This window comes from Pyxicephalus adspersus, chromosome 1 (assembly GCF_032062135.1).
Source record: "Pyxicephalus adspersus chromosome 1, UCB_Pads_2.0, whole genome shotgun sequence".
NCBI lineage: Eukaryota > Metazoa > Chordata > Amphibia > Anura > Pyxicephalidae > Pyxicephalus > Pyxicephalus adspersus.
The window spans coordinates 102534814-102544248 of record NC_092858.1 but is presented as its reverse complement, the minus strand read 5'-3'; positions in this window follow the sequence as shown (position 1 = coordinate 102544248).

The following is a 9435-nucleotide window of genomic DNA, read 5'->3' as shown; positions in this document are numbered from 1 at the left end:
TTTCCCGGTGTCGCCGCTGCATGCGTCGGTGCGGGAGGGAGGCGGGGCGGGAAATTCAAAATTTTGTATTGAGTTCCTTTGCATTGAACTCAATACAAAAAAGCTGTATTGAGTCCAATACAAAGAAATCCTTATATAATATATATATAATTGTATTAATTTTATTAAAAGTATTTTTTTTTTTTACATGATTGTGTGTTTCAAACATTTTTTATATTCATGATATCTACTAGAACCCTGTTCGGACATATTTCTGTAAGTTACAGGTCTAAAATTTAAAAAAAAAAATTCATGAAAACCTGTAACGCTTTTGGTACAGAAATCTAGACCTCAGTGTAACGCCCAGGTGGTTAAAGGGTTGTCTGTCCTTTTATGTAAAGTGAAAATTCTGAGTTTAGGTACGCTTTAACTGTTTCATACTTGCATGAAGGTACAGACAGGAGTTTTGGTGTGACAATTTGTATTGTATTTTTGTTTATTCATAATTATTTTAGGAAGACAAAATACAGTTATCAGCTAACAACTATTTACAATAAATATATTATAATATCTTTTTGGTTGATAATAACTAGTGTTGGTGTTTGAATTCAGGTTGCCTTATATTTGACCCGAATATGGCTGTTCGAAACACGGGATTCAACTGCAAAAATTTGGGAAATAAAAAGTTTAAAAAAAAAATAAAAATTAATCTTAAATGAGATTAATTAGTGTGTTTTTATTTTAACAATTTTTTTTATTTTGTACAGGTTATCCGACAATGACATTATGTTTCATAGTTGGATCCCCGGACCGTGGGAACTTTGGAGTTACAGCTAATTAGAAGCACGTGCCTTCAATTAGCTGTAACCTCAGGCGATACCAGGGCAATAGAAGTTCAATGGGGATATGCATCTCCATTCATCACCTCTACTGCTCTGTGATTGGCTGGGGAAAGGAAAATATATATATATACACATATATACACACTAATAAAGAGTACCTGTTACATAAATATTAAAGGGGACCTGTCACATGAATAATAAAGGGGACCTGTCACATGAAAATTAAAGAGCACCTGTCACAAGAAAATTAAAGAGCACCTGTCACATGAATATTAAAGAGGACCTGTCACATGAATAATGAAGGGGACCTGTCACATGAATAATAAAGGGGATCTGTCACATGAATATTAAAGGGGACCTGTCACATGAATAATAAAGGGGACCTGTCACATGAACAACAATGAGGACCTGTCACATGAATATTAAAGGGGACCTGTCACATGAATAATAAAGGGGACCTGTCACATGAATAATAAAGAGTACCTGTCACATGAATATTAAAGAGGACCTGTCACATGAATAATAAAGGGGACCTGTCACATGAATAATAAAGAGTACCTGTCACATGAATATTAAAGGGGACCTGTTACATGAAAAATAAAGAGGACCTGTCACATGAATATTAAAGAATACCTGTCACATAAATAAAAAAGGGGACCTGTCACATGAATATTAAAGAGAACCTGTCAAATAAATAATAAAGAGTACCTGTTACATGAATATTAAAGAGCACCTGTCACATGAATATTAAAGAGTACCTGTCACATAAATATTAAAGAGAACCTGTCACATAAATAAGAAAGAGTACCTGTCACATGAATAATAAAGATCACCTGTCACATGAATATTAAAGAGCACCTGTCACATGAATAATAAAGGGCACCTGTCACATGAATATTAAAGAGCACCTGTCACATGAATATCACATGAATAATAAAGAGTATCAGTCACTTGAATAAAGAAGGGGACCTGTCACATGAATATTAAAGAGCACTTGTCACATGAATATTAAAGAGTACCTGGGCTCTCCATTCCCCCCTAGTGCTCTGTGATTGGCTGAGGTTTTACATTTCTCAGCCATTCAGCACTAGACTTGAATGGGGAGCCTTGTGCCCATTCATCTCTAGTGCTCTGTGATTGGCTGAGAAATAGGAAACCCTGATGACAGCTCAAGCATTCAAGCATCATCAGAATTTCCCTTTCCTCGGCCAATCAGGGAGCAGAGCAATCAGTGGAGCTCTGCTATGCTGACAGCTCTGCTCCCCTGGTTACTCCCGCAGCCCTGGAGGAGCTGTAGTGTGTGTTCTGTATCTGTCACACATACTACAGCTCCTCTAGGGCTGCGGGAGTAATAGGGGGAGCTGATGTGGGAGTAATATGACTGTGCTCATGTCATGACTGCAGCCCTGGGAATCATCCTGTCATTGGGATAACCTGAAAAAAGTTTGGTTACACAAACACACACATTTAATAAAATAATTTAACATTAAAGCCTTGTCTAATTTCTTACACATATTTTAACCCCTTCAGGGAATGAGTAAGGGGGTTTTATGTACCCCTGTACTCATTCCCCACTCATTCTGGGAGTCTCCTTATTAAAGGGGGCTTCCAGATTCCAAAGTCTTGCTAAAAATGTTTATTAAAGCCCCCATTGTTTTCAATGGAAGCTTTCAGAAAAAGCTTAAAAAAGTTTGTAAAAGCCTCTGTTGAGTTCAATGGGAGCATTTTCTGCTATATCCTGCGTTTTAATTTTTTAAATGTTGCAAGCAACGTTTGAGATAAAGCTCAGAAACGTGTCTGAAGGAAACGTCCTGGTGTAGATTAGCCCATGGGAATGCATGGGGACTTCAAACATGGGCTTTAAAAAGCCTCAGGTTAAACACTGGGGAAACAGTCTGTGTAGACTAAAGCTGTGTATGCACGTCCAATAATTATTGTTAGAAACGACCGACGAACGACAGACAAACAACCGACTGGCCAAATATCATTCTAAAAAAAAGTGACCAACGACAATGTCTTGGAAATGAACGACCGCCACGGTGGATCTGATTGGCCGACGATCGTTTACTATCTATCATGTGTACAGTCGTTCAGTGATTGTGCAATGTTTCTGCGGTACACTTTCCCCTTTACATGTCACTTCCTGCATCGTTCAAACGATTGTATCTAGTGTGTGGACACTGTTGGTGGATTATATTTGAACAATCGTATTGTTACAGCATGTACAGAATTGTGCACAATATGATTGTTCAAGTATATTCGTGCATAATCGTTGATCGGTCGTAATCGTTCGTTTTCTAATGATAAATATTGGAAGTGTGTACCTAGCTTTAGCCTAATATTGATGTGACATGTGCTCTTTAATATTCATGTGAAGTACAGGGGTATGTAATAGTGTTATGTATCTTTTTATGTATCCTTTTATAATGTGTCTTTTTATTATGTATCTTTTTATGTATCCTTTTATGTATCTTTTTACTTGTTTGGAGGCTGTAGAAGCTCTACACAGTCCAGAAAAAAACTCAAATTTTTCCCCGATGGACTTTAATGATGTTCAACTTTGACATTCAACCACCCAAATAATTTTGCTCTATTCGAGCGAATAGCTGACGAATCAAATAGTGAGCTATTCGACCAACACTAATATTAACTACCGATGCTTTTAAAAGTTTAGTTGTCTGTTTATTTTTTTTCTTTCATTTATTTATTTTTATTTTTTTTCAATAAGTTTATTTAGAAAATTTTTCATAAAAATTACAACATACAAACAAAGAGAAATTCCAAATGCTTTTGCAAAGTCCAAGTTCACTATATCAAGTGCTACTCCATTGTCTACCTGTTTACTTAAGCTGCGTACACACGTCCAATTTTTATCGTTGGAAATGAACGACGAATGAACGACGAACGACCGATTGGCCAAAATCGTTTGTAAAAAAAGTAACCAACGACGCCGATGAACGAGGATAGTCGTTGGAAATGAACGACCGGACCGACGGATCGGATTGGACGACGATTGTTGACCATCTATCGTGTGTACGGCCGTTCAGTGATCGTGCATGTTCTGAGCATGCGCGATGAACGAACATTTGATCGATACAGGCTGTATTGTGTATGTGAGTGTATGTGTATATATATATATATATATATATTCATATATATATATTCATATATACTGTGTGTATATATACGTGTGTGCAATATCTTTGAACGATCGTGTCGTTATCTGTATGTACAGGATCGGTGCTATACGATCGTTCGCAGATATCGTGCAGGATCGTCCGTCGTTCGTTTACAAACGATAATATTTGGAAGTGTGTACGTAGCTTTACTTCCATGCTGACTATCACTTAATATAACATTTTCTATCAGAAACTCCTCTATGTGGTTCTTTATCAAACTCTCCAGGACCTTTTCAACTATGGAAGGTAAACTAAGCAGTCTGTAGTTACTTGGTAATGACTTTTCTCCCTTTTTGAAGATAGGAACCACATTGGCCTTACTCCAATCCATTGGTACCAAGCCAGTGATTAAAGAGTGTCTACAAATTAGAAATGGCCTTGAAATAACTGAGCTCAGCTCTTTGAGAGCACGTGAATGTAATCCATGAAGTCCTGGTGCTTTGTCAACCTTAATTTTGCCCAACTGTGTTTCAATCATATCAATTTTGAGCCATTGTGGCTCATTTCAGGCAGTGACACGGCTATTAGCAATTTGGACTTCAGCTCTGCCATTTTCCTTTGTGTACACAGAACTAAAAAAGGTTTACTACATCCGCCTTTTGTATATCCCCAGTGACCAATCCAGAGGCATCCTTTAAGAGGCCTACATGCCCAGATATGATCTTTTTGCTATTAATATATTTTATAAAATTGGGGGATTTGCCGTACTTTCAATCTTTGCAATCTTTGCAATCTTTTTTTCTTTCATTTTGAAGCCTTGCACATTTTATCTCCTTTTTACATATTTTGTTTTATTCTTTATAGTTTTTAAATGATGAAGGTGATCCTTCATTTTTATATTTATGGAATGCCCTTTTCTCATTCTTTGTGGCCTTTTCCACATTACCTGTGAGCCACACAGGGTTTATTTTAGCCTCCTAAACTTATTACCCATTGGAATATATTTTTTAGTGTGTTTGTGTATAACAGACTTGAAACATTCTAATTTCTGTTCTGTGTTCTTTGAGGACAATATTGTCTCCCGGTCCAAGTCACAGAGAGCCACCCGTAATAATGTAAAATTTGCTCTCTTAAAATGAAATGTTTTTATCTTTCCTGTTTACAGCGAACATTAAATCATAAAATGAAATCATATTATGGTCACTTCTACCCAGATTCTCTTTTATATGCACGTTATAAGCTCTGCATTGTTGGAAAGCAATTGGTCAAGCAGAGTATCATTTCTAGTTGGGGCTTCTATAAACTGTACCACAAAATTAACTTGTATTAAGAACTTACCAAAAAACACACTCAAACAAGACAAACACAAGGGGAAAAGAAAATGGAGGGAGAAGGAGGGGGGTGGAGACCAGGATTCAGGTGTAAATGCGCCTAATACCATACATAGGCGCAGGCAAAGATAAGGACGCCATTAAAATGTGTTTACAGAGCAAGGAGAGAGACATCAAAGTCTCTCACAAATATTGCTCAATCCACGGATCTCAAGTTTTCTGGAAAAACAGTACACGGTCTTGGACCAGGACAATCATGTTCTTGTTAACCAGGTACCACATTACCTTCCTATTCACCTGCGCCACCATGGGAGTACCAAACTAACATAACTATGCTAGTGCTGCCTTGCGGCTGTAAATACAAATGTTAGGAGTTTAAATTGGTGCTTAGAGATATTCAGTTATTTATTTATTCAAATGTTTTTGCTGTGCTTCTGGGGCCAAATATGTACAAAATAATAAGTAAGAGAAATTATTTTAGCAAAATTAGCTAAATGATATACTCTAAAACAAGTGCTAAAAATAGATTGTATTTTATATTGGAAGATCATGCGTGCATTAATTTATAATATTGCTGTCTGGCATTTAATGTAATGTGCAATAGTATCCTTGCCTAATACTATTGATGGGTTCTGACAGTAGGAGGCAACAACATTGTCATGCAATTTTTTAGATGCTAGTGTACACAGGAGTAGCTGAAATATACTGTGTTTTATTATTTGAGATTAGTGGAGTGATGTAAATTAGATTGCAAAATTAAAAATTTTGCATTTACTGAAATACAATATAAATTAAAAGCTGAAAGGAGTGCATATTCTTGATTAAAATATATTCTACCATAGCCAGAAATTATATATCTGCTCTGGGTGCATTGAAGATCTTTACCTTGTTAAGTAGCAGTGAAATTATCACTGTGTTATATATAGCCTGTACAGAAAGCCAATCATTCTGTGGACACACTAAGCATGAGGATGTATTAAAAAAAAATTAACTGTATCAACTTTCCTATTATTCTGAAAGGGAAATCTTTTAAACTTATTTTTCAATTTTTTTTACTTTGTTGTCAAAAATATTGCACAAAAATGCAAAATCATGGTTGCCAAGAAAAATGCAGAAGTTAGATCCACTCAACAGATTGTAAGGGAGAGAAATAAACAAGTAACATTATGGACTAAAATCTAAAATTAATTTCATATTCTATGTCTAAGAACCAGGGAAAATAGATTTTACAACAATGCTTTGATCTTCTCAATTTAATTTAAATCTGAACCCCTGGTTTCCAACAGATTCTAAAATCATTTAAAACTAACCTAAAGTTGAAATAAACTGAACAAAAAAAACTCACTCACCTTTACCTTTGCAGTTCTGTTGTTCCATTTGGAGGTTTCCTGGCGTAGATGGAAAAAAATGCATGAGATCTGCATTTTTCTATTCCCCATTGAAGAAAAGGCTCCTTGTGGGCATAGGCAAGATCAGGCATGTGCCTGAGAAGCCAGAAGCCTCCCAGGCTGTGTGATGTATGTATACTGGGAAGCTCTGTGCTCCCATTGAGTCTTGATCAAAACATAAAGGGGAGGGGCTTTACTTTCTTTTTTTTTATTGTTGATGTCTTTCCTCCTTGGCATTTAGCTAACACACCCGAATTCTTCTTTGGCAATAAACTTTCAAAACTTCTGCATTTTTAGAGGTGGTCACACTTACTGTTGATCACTTAGTCCAGTGCATTTAGTTAGTAATGTGTGGCTGCTACTTATTGTCTATGGAATTGGTAAGGATGTACATAATTAGAGGATGAGGAGGACATTGCAGGCATGGGAGAAGAGGAGGAAGGGGCAGAGGAGGATAATGAGGGTACATGGCATCCATCCACCCAAACACAAGGCGGCATGTTCCGTGGATAACAAGACCAGGCAGAGGAGGAGGACGACCCTATGCTGCTGTTCGACCCACAGGAGTGTGGCTCCAGAATTAGTTTGAGCCACATGACAGCCTTCATGCAGGAGTGCATAGCCAAAGATCCGCGCATACAACACAAAAAAACAAAGACTGACGACTATTGGATTGCTACATTACTGGATCTATGATACAAGCCTGAGATACAACTCAGCCTTTCCGGCTGCCAGCAGCAGCAGGGATCCCTATGGCAGTTCCACCAACCATGGGAGCCAAACAACTACCTTAAGCGGCATGGGTGGCAGCAGCAGTAGAGGTCATCTCAGTCAAACTATGCAGGCTTTTTTTCAGCGGAAGCAAGCCGCCAGTCATGCAGCTATTGCCAATGACACTCAGCAGCGCTACTTAGTCATGGTGCAGGAATACATGAGCTCTGCATGGGACATCTGCAACCTGCAAAGTCAGGACCCACTGGGCTACTGGGTATCCATACTTGAGCAGTGGCTGGAACTGGCAGAACATGCCATTCAGATCCTTGCCTGCCCAGCCGCAAGTGTGTTATCTGAAAGAGCGCTCAGTGTAGCTGGGGACGTATTGAGTGACAAGCGACCAAATCACTTTTAACAAAAATAAATAAGGCTTGGATCAGCAATGACTTCAACACCCCCTCTGCAGAGTGAACTGATTAGTTGTCAACTGCTGCACGGCCTGCTGACACCTTGATGGAAAGAGCACTTCACAGTCTTCTGCATCTCCTTCTACTCCTCCCCTTTGTGGCCCTCAACTCTGTCTTTGAGGCCTATAACTTGCAATGTAGCTGTGTAACTGGCTCATTTTTTTACGGAGCACCTCCCTCAGGGCCCTCTGCCTCTATCTACTTTGAGGCCTATATCACTTGTAATGGAGCTGTGATTCAAAATTAAATAATTGTATTTTTTGCAGAGAAATACATACATTTTTCTGTCCTTTTGGACAGATTGCAAGTGGTATGAAAAATAAATATCTGTATTTTTTTACAAAAATACAGAAGTTTTTTCAGGCTTTTTTGATAGATAGCAAGTAGGATCAGAATGAAATATCTGTATTTTTTTTTTAAAGGAATACAGAAATGTTTCTGTTTTGTTTTGATAGATTGCAAGTGGTATCAGAAATAAATATAGGTATTTTGTTACAGAAATACAGACATTTTTCTGTTTATTTTGATAAATTGCAAGTAGTATCAGAATTAAATATCTGTATTTTTTTTTACAGGAATACAGACATTTTTCTGTTTATTTTGATAAATTGCAAGTGGTATCAGAATAAAATATCTGTATTTTTTTACAGAAATACAGAAAATGTTATGGCTTATTTGATAGATAGCAAGTGGTATCAGAATTAACCATCTGTATATTTTTACAGAAATACAGAAATGTTTCTGTTTATTTTATTAGATTGCAAGTGGTATCAGAATTAAATATCTGTATTTTTTTTTACAGAAATCAAGACAACTTTATAGTTTTTTGGATAGATACTAAGTGATCAGAATGAAATATCTGTATTTTGTATAGGTAAATATAGAAAATGTTCTGGCTTTTGTGAAAGATTGCAAGAGGTATCATAATTTAAGATACCTATTGCAATCTATCACCAAAAACATGTATTTATAGATAAAAAATACAAATATTTTATTACAATAGCACTTGGTATCTATCCTAAAACCCATAAAAATTTCTGTATAGATATTTAATTCTGATAGCACTTGGTATGTATTCTAAAACCCATAAAAAAGTATGTATTTATCTGAAACAAATACAGATATTTAACTGTGATAGCACTTGCTAGATATCCACAAATGACAAAAAAAAGTATGTATTTCCCCGTGGATTCCACCAAGCCCGTTCCCTTTCATGTGGTTTCACTAGATAATAGGTATGGAAAGTGTGAATTCCGATCATCCATTCATGTCTCAAATAGCTACAGCTTCTACACTGTCCATAGAGGTGATGGCCTCAAACTCTAATGCGGTCCTTGCTTTGTCACAGGGCCCACCGCTTCCTCCTCCTGCTGTTACTGCTGCTGCCTTCCCAGTACCCAACTCTAGATGCCAGATACTAATGCCATCCATGCAAAGGAGATTTAAAGAGCTTCATCTCCATGAACAGGGCATACAGCTTTTCCGAAACCCATTTTCTGTTGACATTGAAATTGTTGATGCAATTTACCAAATGGAACTGGCGGAATTACAGAATTGTGACTCTCTGAAAGATGCATTCAAATCAAGCAGTCTTA